We start from the raw sequence: 6,320 nt of genomic DNA on the forward strand, positions 1-6,320 counted from the left end.
GAAACAGTTGAGACAATAGATTAAAACTGCACAGATAAATCAGGAAATTAATGCAATTATATTATTGAGTTATGTCTGTGTACCTGTAACCATTCGATCTCATGTAATATTATTATTCCCATGGTAATCGAAGAAACCAGCTCATACACAGATTTACAAATCTTCACTGTTTAGGGATACTTACCAGGAACGCCAATTACAGCAAGGATTATATCGAATATGTTCCTCACCCATTGAATTGGTCGGTGCATTTTTTGCTTGGAGTGATCGGTCTGTTCGTGCTGCAGGTAATATCTCTGAAATACATTCTGAGGTGACACATTCCCAGTGCATTAACTTTATACCCTCTCGGATCGCCAAGGGGATACTGAAGTAGCATAATTGTTCAAACAGTTTTTCTTAATTTTTGAACAAACAGATTACGGCAGCTGTGTTAATTCCCTGTTGATGGAATATATTTTCCAGTAAAATTGAATTGGACCCATCCCCACCCCCAAGTCTGGACAAATCTGATCACAATAACCAACTAATCATAACTGGAAGCTGTGTTCAAGGAAGTCCTGGAAAGATCATGAGTCCCATCTGTAGATTTCATATTGTTTTAGTGATGGCCTTCACTCTGCATGACTATTCAGAAATTAAATTCCTAACGTCAGAGAAGTCTGTAATGGATGTTCATCTCTAATTTGGATGCTCTCTTTAGCTGTGCAATTCCGTTCAACAATTCATATATTTAAACAAAACGGAGTAAAGAATGGTTGCAACACAGCAGTTGGCCATTTTGTCTGTCTTGCCCGTGTCAGCTCTCTGCACGGGCAGCTCAGCTAATCTCATTCCCACATCTGCTCATCACTAACCTGCATTGTTTTTCTCTTCAGTTGTTTATTCTATTCGCTTCTGATTGAATCTATCTTCACCACTCTCTCAGCCAGTTCATTTCATATCCTCAAAACGTGCTTTGGAAACATACGTTTTCCCTCATGTCGTTTTGATTCTATTGCCAATCCCTTAAACCTGTGTCCTTTAGTTTTCGCCAGGTTTGTCAATGAGAGCAGTTTCTCTCTATTTACTCTGTTGAAACAGCCCATGGTTTGGAACAACTCTATCAAACTCTCTCTCAATTTCCTCTTAAAGGAGAACAACTCCGATTCTGTCATCTGTCGGCATAAAACATCTGTCACCCCTGGAATTTTCTCTTGAACATTTTCTACACCCGCTCTAAAGCCTATACATTGTTCCTCAAAGTGTGGTTCCTAGAACTGGACACAATGGCAGGATTTTCAATATTGTTCTCTCCCTCACATAGTCCGAGCTACTCCGTTTCCCTTTTCAACCTCTTTATCCGATACATCGATGATTGTGGCTGTGTCAAAGCCTTGTTCCCATCGAGCTCGAAAATTTAATCAAATTTGCATTGAAATATCTGTACCTCCCTCGCCTGAAAACGGTCCATCTGTGACTCCTCACTTCTCTTCCACGAATTCCTTCTCTCCATTTAATTGGACAGATTCTACATCAATATTTACTGTGATCCACCAACTTCCACAGTTATCTTGACCACACCTCCTCAAACTCCACTTTGCCGAAATAATAACTTCCATTCTCTCAGTTACCTCATCGACTTTAGTTTGTTTAAACGATGACATCTTCCACACCAGAGCTTCTGCAGTCTCTTAATTTCACATTAACCGTGTATTCCTCACATAGGTTTTGCAGAGGCCTCAGCTTTATCTGTTCCATCACCCGAGTGACTGTCCTCACCTCCTTCCCTACCTTCCAGAACAATGATATTAATTCACTTTCCATTGCAACCGCCTCCAGCTTCAACACATCATCCACCTCCATTTCCACCATGTCCACCTAAAATCGCGAACAAAATATCTTTGTTCACTCTTCCGTCACAACCAAGATCTGGTTTGCTTGCCCGAAGCTCCTTTCTATGCAAGTGCAAGATATGCAACAGATTACCTTTCACCTATGATCATAAGGTCATTAGAAATAAAAGCGGGAGTAGGCCATTCAGCCCATAGATCATGTTCTACCATTCAATACCACAATGGCAGATCTGACCATGGCCATAATTCCAATTTCCCGCGAGACAACAGTAATTCGTGAAAAGTCAGTCTGAACCGGCCTTGAATATATTCAATGAGCCAGACTCCACTGACTCTGGGTAAGTGAATTTTAAATGCGATGGAACTTTCAAGAGAAGAAAGTCCTCCTCATCACCATTTTAATTTGGAGACTGCTTATTCATAAACTGTGGAGAATGTGCTGAGTACAACGCGGGGCAGGGCACCAATGTAACACACATCTGGGCTTAGTCGGAAGTAGCAAGATGAGGGTTGTTCCTTCTTTTTCCTTGGATGTGGGTATTGCTGGCGAGGCTGGGATTTGTTATCCATCTTTCGTATCTCTTGGAAACGTGGTGGAGGGCCACCTTCTTGAAACGCTGGACTCCATCTGCTTTAGGTACACCCGCAGTGCAATTAGAAAGGAGGCTGCAAGATTTTGACCCAGCAATAATGAAGAAATGGCGATGTCGTTCCAACTCAGGATGTTTGTGTCTTGGAGGGAGCATTCAAGTGTTCATGTTTCCATGTGTCTGCCGCCCTTATCCTTTTAGGTATTAGCAGTCTCATGCTTGAAAGGAGCTGTCGAAATAAATTTGGTAACTTCCTGCGGTGTGATGTTATATATGGTGCACACGGCAGCCACAGTGTGCTGGTGGTGGAAGGAGTTAAGTGTTAGTATGGTGCATCGTATGCACATCATGCAAGCCCATTTACTTGGATTTTTCTGAGGCGCTTGAGTTTTGTTGGCGTCGGCACAGATCCAGGAAAGTGGAGTGTATTCCATTATTCCTGACTTATACCTTGTGGATTGCAGATGTAAAGGTCAGTGAGTTATTTGTTGCATAAATCCCAAAGTCTGATCTTCTCTGGAGCAACAATATTTATTTGGCTGGCCCAGTTAAATTTCTGATCAAAGGTAACGCCTATGAAATTAATAATGTGGTAATTGGGGAGTGACCACGACGATGAATATCAGGGGAGGTGGTTAGAATCTCTCTTGTTGGACAAGGCCATTTCATGGTTAATTTGTGTTGCGATGTTTAGTTGCCTTTCATCAGCCCAAATCTGATGCAAACAATGCAAAAAATGCAATGCTTTTTGTGGGAGTGAAAGAAGACAGTTTCAGTTTGTCCGTCATTTTTCCAGAGTAAATTGCTTCTCAAACTGGCCTCAAACTTCGACCGTATAATAGAAAGAGGAAAATGACAGGGTAGTTGGGGGAAGTATAAACTCTCGTTGGTCTATTTGTTGAAACAAGCCACTAGTTTCATGATTGGATGCGATAATTGTTAAAAGATACATTGTAATGATAAGGAATACATGGAAAATATGCTGTACTGTGTCATATATGGACAAGAAGAGGGGTAATTGGATCTGATATAGGCTCTTCAATTCACCATCAATTTTAGAACATAGAACAGTACAGCACAGTAAAGGCCCTTCGGCCTACGCTGTTGTCCCCAACCATAAACATACTCGAAGATCAGACTACCGACATACCCTTCACTCTACTATCATCCATGTTTTAAAGGGGAGGTCACAATATGGATAGTTATGATTGTGTGTATACGAACCTTGGGGCATTCAAGGCTTAATCTTGGAAATTTGAAGAACCATATCTTCCCATTGCTTGGAGAGACATCGTAGTAACGGGGGGAATGCAGAATGGGTGTGTGGGTGTTCGGGCTAATGGGAGGGCCAACCTTGCCTTCTTGTTCATGGAACTGTAGCTCGAGTGTCCAATTGGTAGGTGATGGAGGAAGCTGTTAGCAGCACAGCTCTTACTCAGAGTTCTGGAAGGGATTGACAACGGATTGCCGTGTTCCACGGAATGTAAGTAATACAATTCCGGCCCCAGGGTGTAATTGTATCTTCTGGGTTACCAAAACACAGCAGCAGGAAACATCTAACAACGAGGACTATGTCAGTTGGCTGTCAAGGCAAAGGTCCCACAGGTTTCACATTTGTAACAAACAGAAACGAAAGACGTGGATTCACTGGTGAATCAGATTCAATCCTTTGTCAGTACAAACATCTTCCGATTTCAATAATTTCGTTTTCTTTTCTCGAGAAAGTCTATTTTCCCTCCTAATTTTACATGCTGTTCCCAAATATTTATGTGATTTTCTGTTCAATTTCGCACAATATCAGGATGGAATAGTTCTACACTTACTAACTTGACATTCAACAAACCCCCCTAAAGTCTTCAAGGCAAATCTGCCAACAAAATCATGGCCATGTTCTTCTGCCTCTCCCTCACATGAATTACAATGATTGCAGATTTTTACTTTGTGCTGAGTAGGTTCCTTGCTGGTTTGAATTATCCTGAGGGAGGGACTGATAATCTCATGGAATATTTTCTTCACCTGCCCTGCACGGCCTGAGGTTAGTCAAATCCCACTCCCTGACAGCGATCAACAAAGGAGCATGAAACATGCCAATTACAAGATCTGATCCTGAGAAGGCGCAAAATGTAGGACCATTATGTTAATTTGATAAACATGCATCCGTCAAAGGATCAAGCAGGAACCGTTCTTACTTCCACATCGGCTTATTCACAATCATCCACACAGTATAAGTGCAGACTACATTTCCCTGCTCCAGACCAGCTCCCCTGTATCCCTCCCAGGGCGGAAACTGGTTCTCCCATAAGTACCCTAATATTTTCACAATTAGTATCAGCTGCTCTTAATCACAATTAGAGCAAGCAGATATAGATAATCAATTGACAAATCATTTGCAACATTGGCTCATTTGCAGCATTTTATTACCAGTCCATCAATGTGTCCATTGTATATTATTATTTTTCTTGTGATTCCTGTTTTTTATTTTTTAGAGATACAGCACTGAAACAGGCCCTTCGGCCCACCGAGTCTGTACCGACCATCAACCACCCATTTATACTAATCCTACACTAATCCCACATTCCTACCACATCCCCACCTGTCCCTAAATTTCCCTACCACCTACCTATACTAGGGGCAATTTATAATGGCCAATTTACCTACCAACCTGCAAGTCTTTTGTCTTGTGGGAGGAAACCGGAGCACCCGGAGAAAACCCACGCAGACACAGGGACAACTTGCAAACTCCACACAGGCAGTACCCAGAATTGAACCCGGATTGCTGGAGCTGTGAGGCTGCGGTGCTAACCACTGCGCCACTGTGCCGCTAATATATAAGCTACATGTGAGAATTTCAGCTCCTTTTTGAAGACCAGAACTGCTCTTCACATATCCTGCATTGCATGAATGCACAACCTGTGGACTGTTCATTCAAAACACACCATGAAATCTAATGCGGCGGCGCTCACTCACACAGCGACATACACAAACACAAATATTACATCCAGACATCTCAGAAGGCATGATAGAGCAGGTTAAAACAGCGTGACATCAAGCACGAGGGCAAACGTATGGAGAGTGCGAGATTGATGAGCACGTAGTGAGAGATATCGACTTCCAGACGGGTTTTGAAGGCAAGAAGAGTGTTGAAATGGTGTAGTGCTGGAATTTACGATGCCCTGGGTACAGTTTATTGGAGAAAACCCTGTTGACGATGCAGCAGAAACAGTGGTGCCTAACAATTACTGTTCGACAACAGATGATAATGGAGTAGTGGAGTGGGGTAAGTTCACAGCGATTTATAGCTTGGCAGATTGTTGTGATTGACACGGTGTCATTTGCAACAGGGTTGATATGTTCGTCCACGATTCCTCAAATTATTTCAGTGGAGCAATAAGGAAAAGGGAAATTTGATGAAACTGTGCTGGACAGGGATTGGGGTCTTATTCTTGGTCAGGATTTGAGCTGTGGCATTCAGCATACCTGCCGTTTCGGCTGCGCTCCTGATTCGTTCGTTGCTCGACAAAAACTGTGGTCGGCGACAGGGATAGTGAAACTGACCAAGAGCAGAGCCTGGTCATGTGGCCCTGTCTTACTGGAAGTTGGGGTAACTTGTGCTGGCTGCTGTTTGATTGGCTCCTGGCTTTGTGATCAGATTTCCTCCATGGCTACCATTCAAGAGCTTCAGTGAACTTGGGCAGCAGCTGGTTCTGACAGTGGACACAGTGAGTATGATTCTTTCATATAAATAGATGAAAAAATACGAGCGTAGAATGTGGGAGATCGGCCACGAGTGTGTTTGAACATTCAAAGCTGGAGCTGGCAAAGACACGGATGAATTTTCAGCAGCATTTGAGGTGAAACGGTGGAATACGAATGGGTCATTGTGATGGCGCAGCCT

This window comes from Heterodontus francisci, unplaced genomic scaffold (genome assembly GCF_036365525.1).
Source record: "Heterodontus francisci isolate sHetFra1 unplaced genomic scaffold, sHetFra1.hap1 HAP1_SCAFFOLD_66, whole genome shotgun sequence".
Taxonomy (NCBI): domain Eukaryota; kingdom Metazoa; phylum Chordata; class Chondrichthyes; order Heterodontiformes; family Heterodontidae; genus Heterodontus; species Heterodontus francisci.